This window comes from Aricia agestis, chromosome 18 (assembly GCF_905147365.1).
Source record: "Aricia agestis chromosome 18, ilAriAges1.1, whole genome shotgun sequence".
NCBI lineage: Eukaryota > Metazoa > Arthropoda > Insecta > Lepidoptera > Lycaenidae > Aricia > Aricia agestis.
Window position 1 is genome coordinate 12,192,998 of NC_056423.1, and position 14,893 is coordinate 12,207,890.

The following is a 14,893-nucleotide window of genomic DNA, read 5'->3' on the forward strand; positions in this document are numbered from 1 at the left end:
AGTATCCTCTGGAAGTTTGTTGAACGGGAATGAACACAGATGTATCAATAAGTGTGTAATTCTAACTAATTGTGGCCGGCGGTCGGCGCTGAATGGATGATTTATGGCCTATGAGAGATGTACACACAGACAGGACAAACGGACAGACAAGACATCTATAAAAAACCATACTTATTATTATATAAATGCGAACGTGTCTGTCTGTTAACTCTTCACGCCTAAACTGCTATATCGATTTCACTGAAATTTGGTATGGAGATACTTTGAGCCCAGGGAAAGGATATGGATGTTTTTTATCTCGGTAAAATGTTCGGTTCCCGCGCGATGAACGATTTTTTTTTATGAAATAAGGGGACAAACGAGCAAACGGGTCACCTGATGGAAAGCAACTTCCGTCGCCCATGGACACTCGCAGCTTCAGAAGAGCTGCAGGTGCGTCGCCGGCCTTTTAAGAGGGTATAGGGTAGTAGGGGAGGGTAGGGAAGGGAAAAGGGTAGGGGATTGGGCCTCCGGTAAACTCACTCACTCGGCGAAACACAGCGCAAGCGCTGTTTCACGCCGGTTTTCTGTGAACCCGTGGCATTTCTCCGGTCGAGCCGGCCCATTCGTGCCGAAGCATGGCTCTCCCGCGTCAGTTGTGGGCGTTATCTATTAGATATAATAATTAATAAGACGTTCGCTACACCGAGGTGTCCCATGTGCAGCGCTGCTATAACATTTTAATCTTCGATAAGACATGAACAGAATATGATGGTGCACATTACACAATCAAGGAAAACTGCACCGAAACGTCTACGCAATTAAGGTCACATTCGTTTACGCTAAATCGATTCGCCCCAAACATCATGCATTAATTCACTTAATATCTCCGGTTCAATGTAACAGAGAGTGTGTAGTGAGTAGAGGCGACAATACCTTTGCTATTGTACCTACTATCTTATATGGAAATTTCCACAGATATATCCTTTTCCACCATCTTGTTTCCCAGTGAATAGTGATAGAGTATAGATAAAACAAACAACGTACAAAAGTTTAGTGCTGCTACTTTCACAGTAAACTCTACAAGGGAATGGAAAGCGCACATACCACCTTAAAGTAATGTCACTTTGTTTTGTTCCACCCTATATATCAGAATCTCATGGTCTCAAAAACTTTTGAAAACTCCTTTATCCAATATCTGATCTAATCTATCGCAAAAAATCGATTTCCTATATTAGACCTTTAACGTTTTCAAAATCTTAGTCTTATCTTAAACCTTAGTACTTGGTCGTTATTGTTTTTGACTACTATTACAATCAGAATGTTTGAGAAATGAGAAGTCACATATTAAATCTTGCTTAATATAAGATACCGACTAGCGCTACAATCCCTATCTCCTAAGTGCGGCTCTATTTATTTATCATACAATAGATTAAATCAATCTTTTAGCCTCGTTGGCATATAACCTCGTTCAGTCAGAAGCTCGTCAAATCACCACCACTCAAATCCCCAAACTAACCAAGCTAAACAAAAGGAAATAGGTACAAACTAAACCAACCTGTCGCATCTACGTAATCTACTCTTCCACCAATTCGGTAACTACTATATCGGTAATCCTGCCGCCGTCTGAGTGGGCACGCATCTGTAGCTCCTCTTGTGAAGCACGTTGATAAGCGGAATGGATGTGGTGCATCGATATTTTGAAAGCTCTCAAGATTATGTGAACAATTGAATTTGGTGCTTACTTTTGTACCAGATAATCTAAAATATAAAAATAAGTCGGGTTTTCCTTCCCGACGCTATAACGCCAGAACGCACGAACCGATTTCCACGGTTTTGCATTTGTTGGAAAGGTCTCGGGCTCCGTGAGGTCTATAGAAAAAAATATCTGAAAAAACTTCAAGAGACAAGCAGGAAAACAGGGAAAATCATTTTATGGCAAAACAATGTTTGCCGGGACAGCTAATAATTATATATGGACGATTAACTAATTTTGTCGCTTACTCTACATTTTTCGGGGGAAAAGTAAAAACGATCATATTATTAGTCCTTTTCTGAGTTACAAAGAATCTCCATTATTATCAGAGATTCAAGTGTAAAAAGCAAAAGGTAACAGAGACATACTGAAAACAAGACAGTATGGATTCTCTATCTAATAACTGGGTTCATTGAACTACAGGATGGTACAGCATGATACAGTTTGTATAATTGCATTTACCCCATTTTAGAAACACGCTATGGGTAGTAGTTTAGACTTTAGAGTCGTCGCCGTCAGTTACAAAAATTTGTCGTTTATCGCGAAGAAATCGTACATTTTTCCGGTATTTGTTAATCTCACTAAAATTCGAGAACGGCTGAACCGATTTGGCTGATTTTTTTTTATGAAAGAAGGGAGCAAACGAGCAAACGGGTCACCTGATGGAAAGCAACTTCCGTCGCCCATGGACACTCGCAGCATCAACAGAGCTGCAGGTGCGTTGCCGGCCTTTTAAGGGGGAATAGGGTAATAGGGGAGGGTAGGGATGGGAAGGGAAGGGAATAGCGGAGGATAGGGAAGGGAATTGGGCCTCCGGTAAACTCACTCACTCGGCGAAACACAGCGCAAGCGCTGTTTCACGCCGGTTTTCTGTGAGAACGTGGTATTTCTCCGGTCGAGCCGGCCCATTCGTCGAAGCATGGCTCTCCCACGTGTCGAAGCATGGCTCTCCCATGGATTTTAGTCTTCACTTATTCGCGGAGGTTCAGAAAAGGTTTATATGAGGAGGGAAGTGATACGAAGTTCACCCGGTCACACAGTACATTTAGATATAACATAAGTAAGACCTACGTCATTAATTTAGAATAATAAATGTCAATTCAATGTTGTTCCTAATTTATTCTATCGGCTTGGTTTGATATTATATCAAACATTGGTCGTGTTATAACCATAAAGTTAATATACCTAGCGGAATAGAGCAACAGTCTCGAGCTGTTAAACGAAATACACTTACACATGCACGATTGAACATGATTTGTATGAGATTAAATTGTCAACGCGCGGCACGTGCCGACTAGACGTCAAAAAAAGAGTGCTGCTGTCATGTATCACACGTCTCTTTTTACCACGCAGTATTACTGACAGTGACATCTCTCTTGGTCAGGCCTTTGTTTCTCTATTCCGCTAGGTATATTCACTTTATGGTTATAACACGACCAATTTACGTAGGTCCGCAATCTGCCCATAAATCAACCTAGTCTGATAGTAGTCTTATATTAAGACTACTATCAGACTAAGTTGATTTATGGGCAGAATCTCTGAACAAGCATAAGCTAACCATGACAATGGATGGAGTTGTTTTTAGTGTCATATTAATATTTCATAATGGTGATCACCTGCAGTTTTTCAATAAGATGATCGTACCTACAATGATTGTGATTCATGAGTAATTCTATTGTATCGATTAATTATTCGTTGTTGTGTCGTCAGCGGTGACGTCATTGCAACTATCAGTCAAACGGAAGGTTTTATATCATATATGATTAGAAAAAGTTTTTCGTGTGAACTGTTTCTAAACCCGGATTATTCCCAGCCGGAGAAATCACCAAGAAATATTTTAATAGAGCTTTTGAATAATACTATAAATTGGTGTTGGAAATTCTAACGTGCGTCAAGGTAGAGCAAAAGTCCTCCTGAATATAATTTTGAGTAGGAAACTCTGTTGGCATAATGTACGGTGTCAGAGGTATTACAGACTGCACCTGACACACTCATATGCATATTGCAGGTTAATCAAGCATATAATTATAGAATATGTAATTGTGGTTAGTGTGCGGCTACGCTGCTCCAGTTAATTGCGCTATCAAAGAAAAACGCAACGCCGCATTTGCGTTGCTTTGACGCCCGATAACTACATTAAACAGGCCAACGCGTCATTCCTCCTATTTTGTCTCCTGTCTGTAGTTTGTTCGAAACATGGGATGCGACGTCGCATTTAAAAATATGTAGCATATTATTATCATCGACGAATGAATTATTGCCTCTTTCTCAATTTTGCGACTTTTTATTACGTATAAATTGTACAAATGACATAATTTAGGACTTCAGAAGATAAGGTAAAAATAATCTTAAAATGTAAAAAAAAACTTCATTTTAGTTAATAAAAATGCTAACTGTAAACTTTTTCACATTGTCGCTTCATAATCGATATCATAAAATATGTATAATATGTACAACGTTGGAACGTCGCACCGCGGTCCGCGATGCAGCTTAGCACTGTGGCCTTCTTTAATCAGGTTAATAGTATGTTACAGTTATTCTGTGTGGTATTTCGTGTGTATACGCTAGTTGTGTCAAGGGTCACATACACGAAGTGGCGATAATATGCACTGTCAATATTGTCTTACGGTCAGCATGGTTATCACCTGATGGTGGAATCACAAAAGACATAATATCTTCAGTGATTTTGCGAAGCTTGCGGGCTACTGAGGTATTAACAGAAGTTATTTTATAGCCTTGTTTATTCTTTTATTTCACTTACTAGCATTAATTTTCTCTAAATAAAGTTAATAAAGTTACATTTTGTGTAACATTTCTAAAGTCAATTAACTACTACGATCTGATTTAATATTGTAAACCTAAAGTGGTCGCTAATGACCTTGATGTTTGAGCGACCTAAAATAAATAAATAAATAAAAAAAAGTTACATTTTGAATGTCTATCTCGAAAAAGTAGAGTCTCGTCTCTGTTTTAAGTTTTAACTAACTTCGAGATATTATACATTTTAAATTTGGCAGCTAGGTAAGGCTGTGTAGAGTGTATTCGTCTATGATTGCCCATGGACCATGGTTGATGTCGATTGTGCATAGTACAATCTTTGCAAGTGTGGTGGCAATCAAATTTGTGCGAGTTTCGTACGTCGGTTTTCTCGGCGGGTTAGTACCCGAACCGGTGGTAGAAATTAGAATCATCACGTAGACTTTCTAAAAATGTTATTCAAATTTGCTCATAAATAGAGCAATTTTTTTATTGTAATCATGTTTTTTCATAGACGTGGAGAGGGACTTTTTGTTCTATGTTCTCCATGGTGGCAATCGCTTACCGCCGGTAAGTCATGTGTCATTAAACAAGGTATGACCTTAATATTATCTTTCCCACGATCTCGTAACATATCGACACTTATATGTTGTTACTGTCACTTTCCGCGCGCGATTTGTTTGTTCAGTGTGAAAGCTACAGTATTTGTAGTAGAGTATTTATTTACAAATAATAAATATTATCAAGTTGGTTTTGTTAATTGTAATGTTGTCAATCAAATTAAAAAGTAGCTTTAGAAACGTATAATTTATCCATACTAACTTTATGTGTACAGTGTACATGGGCGTACCCGGGTTCTGGGCCAGGGGGGCAAATCAGATTTTATATAAGATAGGTGTTATATAAAGAATAAAAAATTATATACATATCATATACATATACATTGTCTATTTTACAGTAATTTTCGAGGGTCTTCGGCAATTCGATCTATTACGTCTTCTGTGAAAGAATCGCTCATATCTTTTATAAATTATAAGTGTTCTCTGAAAGTACTAGGTATTTTTTTCGATAAAAGTACTAGATAAGATACTTAGTAGGGACGTCAAAATGATCCAGGGGGATCTTGGTACGCCCATGACAGTGTATCTGTTACATCTTCACGCTAAATTATATTTTAAAGACTTCCTGAGAATGGATCCTTGTAAAAGACGCATTTCAATGACTTCCGGCAAACAGTTGGACTATTCTACTAAATGATTTCGATATGGTTTCGATGCAGCCTCGTTAATAAAATAAAAAATTACAGTTGAAATATTGTTTTAAGGATATTTCAACTGTAATTTTTTATTGTTTTAAGGATCCTTAACATTAAGGTCCATATACACTAACGTAACAGCTAAAGGGTCATACCTAATATTATGGCAATGATTTATGTTATAGTTAGTGCTAGTTACCCATATGTAACATTTGCAAAAGTGACATAAGGGAGATGGGCAGGGCCCCCGTAAGGGCTACTGGCGCCTGTGTGCAAAAAAAGGATTTTGGCGCCCCTTAAGACAAATTTTTTGGGACCTTGGTTTTGGCGCCCCTAGAGGATGGCGCCCGTGTGCATAGCACACATTTATACGTGGGAGAGCCATGCTTCGGCACGAATGGGCCGGCTCGACCGGATAAATACCACGTTCTCACAGAAAACTGGCGTGAAACAGCGCTTGCGCTGTGTTTCGCCGAGTGAGTGAGTTTACCGGAGGCCCAATCCCCTAACCCCTACCATATTCCCTTCCCTACCCTCAACTATTCCCTTCCCTTCCCTTCCCTACCCTCCCCTATTACCCTATTCCCTCTTAAAAGGCCGGCAACGCACTTGCAGCTCTTCTGATGCTGCGAGTGTCCATGGGCGACGGAAGTTGCTTTCCATCAGGTGACCCGTTTGCTCGTTTGTCCCCTTATTTCATAAAAAAAAAAAAAAAAAAGCACACATTGCACATATGGTAGCGGGGGCCCTGTCAGATGGGTATGTTTTTGTGACCAATGTCGATTAAAATTGCTCGTCTAGGGGTCGGCTGAAAGTTGTTTATTATTATTGAACTTAGTAGAATATTGAACAAGACCGGCTGTCCATTATTCAATATTGTCCCGCGGAGAAAGTCCACTTGACCCGGGGTCAGCGCTGTTTGTTTTTCCCGTAGTGGGAAATCGTGTGGGGACCATTTGAGAACTTACCTCAAGAGCTCTTTTAATTGCTAGCTATAATTTACAAGACAGCCTCTATGGGGGCTAGGTAGAGTTTAATGAAATCACATTTTATTAAAACAATTAATATAATACAAGTTGCCAAGTACATGTAAAGTTCAAATAGCACATTAGCAGGATCGAGGCACATAAAATGTCAGTATTAAAATATTTTCTCTCTTTCTTTTGATGACTTAAGGACATTTCTATTGTCGACTTCCCGTCATGTGTGCTATGAAACAAAAAGTATCCAAATCGGGCTAGGAGCTAGGAAATATAGATATCGGTTGCAACTTACAATCACACATTAATCTTATACCTATCTTTAAACAAGCAATTCTTTTTTTTTTTTTTTTTAATGAAATAAGGGGGCAAACGAGCAAACGGGTCACCTGATGGAAAGCAACTTCCGTCGCCCATGGACACTCGCAGCATCAGAAGAGCTGCAAGTGCGTTGCCGGCCTTTTGAGAGGGAATAGGGTAATAGGGGAGGGTAGGGAAGGGAATAGGGTAGGGGTTAGGGGATTGGGCCTCCGGTAAACTCACTCACTCGGCGAAACACAGCGCAAGCGCTGTTTCACGCCGGTTTTCTGTGAGAACGTGGTATTTATCCGGTCGAGCCGGCCCATTCGTGCCGAAGCATGGCTCTCCCACGTATAAATCTTGTATATATTTGTATATATATAATTGGAATCTCGGAATCGGCTCCAACGATTTTCATGAAATTTAGTATATAGGGGGTTTCGGGGGCGATAAATCGATCTAGCTAGGAATCATTTTCAGAAAATGTCTTTTTATTCGTGTTTTATCGATAATCGATAAACTGAAAAATATGACTCATCCTGACATCTATTGGCGAATAATAATACTATTTTGCGAGCAACTAATTGTTTTAACGACCAGCAGATGGCGTTATTAAGTAACACGAAGTCAATGAGTGTTTGCTATACCGAGCAAAGCTCGGTCATCAAGGTACTTAAACTTAACCGACATTTATTGGATTCCTATTTTTTAAATCTTTTGAGGGTTACCATTGTGAATTCACTCACGAAGGTTTTAAGAACAGTCATTATGAATAAGAGTTAAAAGATGTTATTCTATAGGACGCATTAGGCCCTACAAGTAGTGTGAATGACACAGGGTGCGGCGTCATTGTCGGCGATCACGCGTCACTGCGCGTCATTGTGTCACTTGACCGCCGGTGTGCACACGCCCTTATATAGGGATGACACAACTGTTAATAGTTAATTTTTTTGAAAACGAAATTTTAGTTTTTCGTTTAGCTTAAAAAGTAATGGTTATTATTTAGTTTTGATGAATCATACAGATCTATATTGTCTTACGACCTTTTTACACTACTTAAAAATATATTAACGCAAACTAATAAGGTAACCGTTTTGTTTGGTGTTGCAATAACAATAGGGAAGAAAGTGACAGATCCATGTTTACGTTTAGTTTAGAAGTTAATTCTAAAAACCTTTTCAAAAGTCGTATAGTAAACCTTGGAGAAATAATGGAAAAAACACGGCACGGCATATCTTTCAGCATTTGTTCAGCGGTTTGGGCGTGAAGAGGTGACAGACACACTTTCGTTGTATTTATAACATTGCAGCATTGGTATGGAATATGGAAATGGATTTTGTGACAACCCTGCGTCACAGGGAGTGTCACAGTGACGGCGCGTCACAGTTGACAGTGACGTTGACAATACGTCGCTCCATTGTTCGTGATTGATCGGTTTTTAATGGCGGAAAAGCTGTTTAGATTTATTTTACACCTAACTGGACCTTATGACGACGATGTAAGAGTTACTTTCTTAGGAACTTTATGTTCAAATAACATAGATCTAAATTGTATAAAGGGCCACAGAAATGTTTTGGTCTTGGACACTCTTGGACCTTGGTGTCGCGGGCAGCAACGAAATTTTTTTGGGTTAAAAAATAACGTTCTGCAAAATTAGAGATTTAAAGGTGTAAAAAATTCACGACTTTGCACTACTTTGTAGAGGCTTTCTTTATCGTACTTAATTGGTGACAAAATTGTCTTTATCATCAACCATTCGCATTTTATTATACACTCTAACTCCTACAAAATACATGCTATTTTTCCGTAACACCATAGGAAATCTTGGGCTTAAAAGTACCGGGAAGTTACAGAATCAAAACAGGAAGCGATTATGAAACATTATAATATGATAGCAGATTAGATCCACAGGGTCAACGACCGCTTATCGTACTGATAAGCTCCAAAACTGCACTACTGACACCAAAAGTGTAAATAACTTTCACATTTTACTGCCGAACTAAGAGAGTTAACTTTACTTTGATTTAAGTAATGAAGATTTTGACGTTATCCCTTACATTTTCTGTTTAAATTAAAGTTAAGTAATGATTAAATCTTGATGCAGCACTATATGAGTACATTGCTATTGCTGTAAATGCAAATGTATGGGATTTGGGATATAGTTGACATAGACATGACACTTAAGTTTTTTGCTTAGACCTATTAACGAGTCTCACAACTGTAATTAAATTAAGATTTTTTTTGACATAAAAGCCCCATTAGCTTTGTCCACACTGTGCCTTTTTTTGTTCATCAAGGGCATGCGTTATAGTGCAGTAAATCGCACGTGAGGCATGCCCGCGACGCTATGCCACTTTTCTTTCCAACGCGGGTGGATTTTGACGCATTCAATTATTGAATATGCCAAACGAAAGTTGAATAAAAAGATGATGACGATAAAATAAATTAATAAAAAATAAAAAAACCCGACTGCAAAAAATGTAAACTGAAAAGAACGAAACAAAACCTAATTCTGCCGGAGACATCGAATCCATGTGAACCCTGCACAGATTGTCTTCCTCCCGCACGCGCATTATCGTAATATTTTAATTTCACCATCATTTCAAAACCAAATGTCCAATTTTATTCATTCAAAGACCAATTATTATCTACATAAACTGTACTTAGTGATGGAATAATTTATTTTGGTAAGAATTAAAAGAATGAGTAAAATAAACGCGTTTAAATGTAGTCCAAAAAAATTCAAGATTTTTAAATAAAAAAAATGGTAATTGTGCTTCACTCGACATAGATACGTATAGTGTGTCGCGGACTTTTTTGTAGATATTTATAAGTTCTACAAATACTTAGAAAATTTTATGGTTCTATCTTTTATAGTTTAGGCAGCGTACGTAAAATAAGTAACTTTTCTGGTTGATTTTTACACCTGGCGTCCGAAGAACCCAAACATCTTACGGAACTCTTTTTTTTTCGAAAATAAAATTCAGCCCATGTTCAGCAAAAATAATGTAGAATTCGAAACTACTGAACCAAATTTTTCAATGTGGTCCAGTAGTTTCGGAGCCAAACAAACAAAAAATCAAATCTTTCCACTTTATAATATTAGTGTAGATTTATCGTTCCATTTAATATTAAAACTACAAGTTATATATACATATTTAGAATCAGTGTTTAAAATCCTATATTTTGATACCCCACTCGATATGCTTGGTAGAATTTTTATTTTTTTTACCTTACAATATGGCGTCAAACATCTGCCATTTTGTTTTTTTTTTTAAATGTCACCTATCTAAGAACACGTGGGTCATTAAGACAAATCTAACGATACCTCAATGGGGATTGTCCATTTTTTTTTAAATTTTGCTCATTACAAAAATATTTCGAGGAATAAGGTCAGTGATCGTTTTTCTGTATATAAACGAAAAAAATACCCATTAGTTACTTATATTTTTGAACAAATATGTTTAACCTTAGTTTGACCTTCAATGGCGTTAAATTAGCAATAAATTCGATCAACATTACGTTTCGAACTTTTGGTAAGCTTCTCGTATCAGCTTTCACATAATGAGAACTTGGATTTGACGAACCAGCCATTATAAAATATAAGATTGAAAGGAAATTTAAAACATACTGCAGAGGTCAGTTGGCCGCCGATGATGACGTCAGAGCGAAACTTTAAAAATTTATTGAGAAAAAACTAGCCAATGAATTTCAAAATTATTTAATTTATATTCCTAATACCCTATTTTAACGAAAAAAAAAATATAAAAAGTACATGTGATTTTTTTTGGACAATGCCCATTTGAAAATCCGTTTAGCGGTTCTGGAGATACAAGGTAATAAAGACTATTACAAACATACACATAAACACATAACCCTCCTGGCAGTCGGGTAAAAATTGAAGATGAAATTGCATAGAGTGGACTTAGCTATTCATTATCTCTCAAACTCTTCATTAAATTGAAGCTGAATCATCATTAAATGTATCTGAGCGCGGCCGTTAGCGTCAAACCTAACTTCCATCACGTTGAGAAAGCATAGGTTAGGCTAAAGGCCTAACCTTGATACAATTTTTCCTACAAAAAGCTATAAAATATCGATCTTTTCACCAAGGTTAGTGGGTTTCCGCAGTGGTCGATATAGGGTCGCAGAGGTAACTGTGTCAATTAAGCCATTACACAGTTACATAATTTAGTAGCCACTGATGACTAATGACTATGTTTTCTTTATTTGTTTGACCTATAACATAGCCAGTGTTATAGGTCAAACTTAACTTATTGTAACTTATATGTCAGTGTGACAATTGAAAAAAGGTTCCGCCACCAAAAAAATTCTAATTGTTTTTTGGTGGCCAAACTCTTTTCAAGTGAAATTTTTGACGGATCCCAAAAATAAAAGTGAGTGCATTCTTTAAAACGTATAGCCATTAGCCACCAATTCATAAATAAACATGAAGTAATAAAAACGTAGTTTTTGAATTCATAAAAAAAAATTGGACACTGATTGATAGCAGAAGTGTATTTTTCTTACTATTTATATACGAATATAAATAGTAAGATATATATATATATATATATATATATATATATATATATATATATATATATATATATATATATATATATATATACGAAGTACAGCTTAATCTGTGCTTGTGTAAATAAAAGCCCCAGGGCTCCGCAAAGCCTTGTATTAGACTATTCAGAAATTTCAATTAGTAATTAGTAAGGATATAGTTAATTAGGTAGAAACCGGTCCTCTATCATCAAGGTCTCTCTATCGCTTCCGCGGAACCGTCAAAGTTATATGTCTTGAAGAAGGTCGGAATTCCACATATAATATAACACACAAGTCGTTCCGTGTGGCTTTGCGGGAACCGTACATTTTCTCGTAAAAAAGAAGCCTTAGGGAGATCGCAGACGACAGACTTTTTGTGCGATCGAGTCTGCGGCTGCGAGGGATGGCTTGTGGCTTATTAGCGCGTTCAAAAAACAACAAACTCTTCAGCTTTACATACAGCTAGTGCTGCGAGTATAACAAAACAAAGTGATAGAATTTTATGGTGTATGTGTCTCTTACATAGAGTTTACTGTAAAAGTAGCAGCGCTAAAAAAGAAAATACACACCCTCAACCTTTCTATGACTTAGTTCATATCATAAAGCATTATAAAACTAACTTACTAATTATTATTGTTTGTTTCAGGTGCTCAAATGACAACAAGATAATAAGAGAACGTGAGTATTTTCCCTCAAGGGTAATACATATTTAAGATTTACTACCTCAATACCTGTTCTGCAGTACATAATACACATATACATGGCGAGGACTATGTGTGGAATATGGTGACATCCATATACGGATAGTAACAAAAGTCTTTGTGACATTGTCATGACTTACATTCGTGCCATAAGGGCAGGCACACATTTGCGATAGAGCGTTTCGATTTATGGATATTTCCCATGTTTATTTACAAAGAAACTTATGACGTGGGAGAGCCATGCTTCGGCACGAATGGGCCGGCTCGATCGGAGAGATACCACGTCCTCACAGAAAACCGGCGTGAAACAGCGCTTCCGCTGTGTTTCGCCGAGTAAGTGGGTTTACCGGAGGCCCAATCCCCTACCCTTTTCCTTTCCCTACCCTCCCCTATTTCCTTCCCTACCCTACCCTATTCCCTTCCCTACCCTCCCCTAGAAGGCCGGCAACGCACCTGCAGCTCTTCTGATGCTGCGAGTGTCCATGGGCGACGGAAGCTGCTTTCCATCAGGTGACCCGTTTGCTCGTTTGCCCCCTTATTCCATAAAAAAAATCGCCAGTTTCGAAAGCGAAGATAGAGGCGCTCCCGCATCATGATTCTTGAATAGATTGATAGATATTATGTTGATAGACTTCACTAATACCTTCACAGTGAACTCTATTTAGGGGACACAATATACACACCCTAAAGTATTATTATTTACTTCTGTTACAGCCTGTATATTATAATATTAAGGTACTTTACATATTCTGTATGTAACAGTGGATCTTTTTATCATGAATGGCTTCTAGTGACCGAATCGAGCACTGGAATGTACTGGAATGCAATGCAGTGCATTCCAGTGTTCGTTTACTACATACGTCAGAACTCAGAAGTAATCCTCTGGATTGGAATAATATTATATACCCGCTTTTTTATAAAAAGATATAAGATAAGGGGGCAAACGAGCAAACGGGTCATCTGATGGTAAGCAATTACCGTCGCCCATGGACACTCGCAACATCAGAAGAGCTGCAGGTGCGTTGCCGGCCTTTTAAGAGGGAATAGGGGAGGGTAAGGAAGGGAATAGGGAAGGAAATAGGGTAGGGGATTGGGCCTCCGGTAAACTCACTCACTCGGCGAAACACAGCGCTAGCGCTGTTTCACGCCGGCTTTTAGAGTAATATTGCATAGGCGTCTTAAAATCTAGCAATCAGACACTCAATCTTGGTGACCTACCAATCTGGATGACTAACCGGAAGCGGGCACTTGGCTTACCGGATGTGACGATGACCTACGATAAGCTTAGGGCTGGGTAACGGTCACTATTGTGACAGTTACCGTCAGGGTGACCATATGTGGCAGGTTCCTGCCATTTTGGCAGGATTGGCGTCTTATTTTGGCCTGTGGCGTGACGATCGGTTGACGTTTTAAAAACTTGGCAGGTTTTGGCAGGATTGGGGTATGAAAAATAAATGTTATTTTTGCATCAAAGAAGTCAGTGATTTATTAGAATCTGGTGGTAGTAATACAAATTAATATTACCAAATAAATTTATTTTCTTTCTTTGTTTCTTTCTTTCATATTCTGTTTTAAGTGTAGATAATTTTCGGGGTGCAATAGGCAGAATGCAAAATTCTAATAGACAGTATAATTTTAAATGTTTCAAAGGGATTGTTATGCTTACCAACGCTTCATGCGAAAGAATGTTCTCCCAAATTAATACAAAAACTCGGAACCGTTTTTAGGGTTCCGTACCCAAAGGGTAAAAACGGGACCCTGTTCATGAGACTTCGATGTCTGTCTGTCCGTCTGTCTGTCTCCAGGCTGTATCTCAAGAACCGCTATAGCTAGAGTTCTGAAAATTTCACAGATTGTGTATTTCCTGTGCCGCTAAACCAAGCAACCGGAGCAACAAATACCAAAATCAAAATAAAAGTAATATTCAAGGGGGGCTCCCATACAACAATCGTGATTTTCTTGCTCGTAATCAATAATGGCAACAGCTAAACACATACCCCCTTACTAATAAGTATAAGCTATGAATTGTAATATAAGTAATAATATGTGCATTGTAATATAAATAATATATGAATTGTAATAAGCTATGAAAAACAGTGTTTTGTGCCTGTCACACAAGTGACATTTTTAATTGGATTGAAGAAGACAAAATACTGTATTAAGTAAGCTTATATTATAGCGTTTATTAGTAAGAGGGTTTAAATTTTCCCAAAATCCTTAATTATATATTTTGTAATTTAATTAATAATAATAAAATTTTAATAAAATAAATATTTGATCCCATAAAAACACAATTTTTTGCCTAAGTACTTTCTGATTTCTCTCTGTAACGGTACGGAACCCTTCGTGAGCGAGCCCGACTCGCACTTGGCTGATTTTATAAACAAACATGTTGCATGTATGTTGCATGAATGGTGAGCATAGTGATTGCAAATTTTCCTTCGAACCTACAAAATAAAATTTGAATTGCATGAACAAATCTATGTATAAAGATGAAGAAATGGAAGAAGACGATGCGAATGTTTAATGTTATAAAAAATGCAATATATTATATTATGTGTATTTTTACATTTCTTATTTTAAAACAGTAAATAAAGATGGATTTAGG

The 14,893-nt window shown here is 37.6% G+C and overlaps 1 protein-coding gene across 1 annotated transcript in view; it reads left to right on the forward strand.

Annotated features, from left to right (window-relative positions):
• Positions 1-14,893, forward strand: part of LOC121735819 (inverted formin-2) — a 70,746-nt gene that overhangs the window by 27,473 nt on the left and 28,380 nt on the right. The window contains exon 2 of the mRNA XM_042126781.1: positions 12,231-12,262. The gene's annotated coding sequence lies outside the window, so the exon portion shown is untranslated. The remainder of the gene's footprint in view (positions 1-12,230; positions 12,263-14,893) is intronic.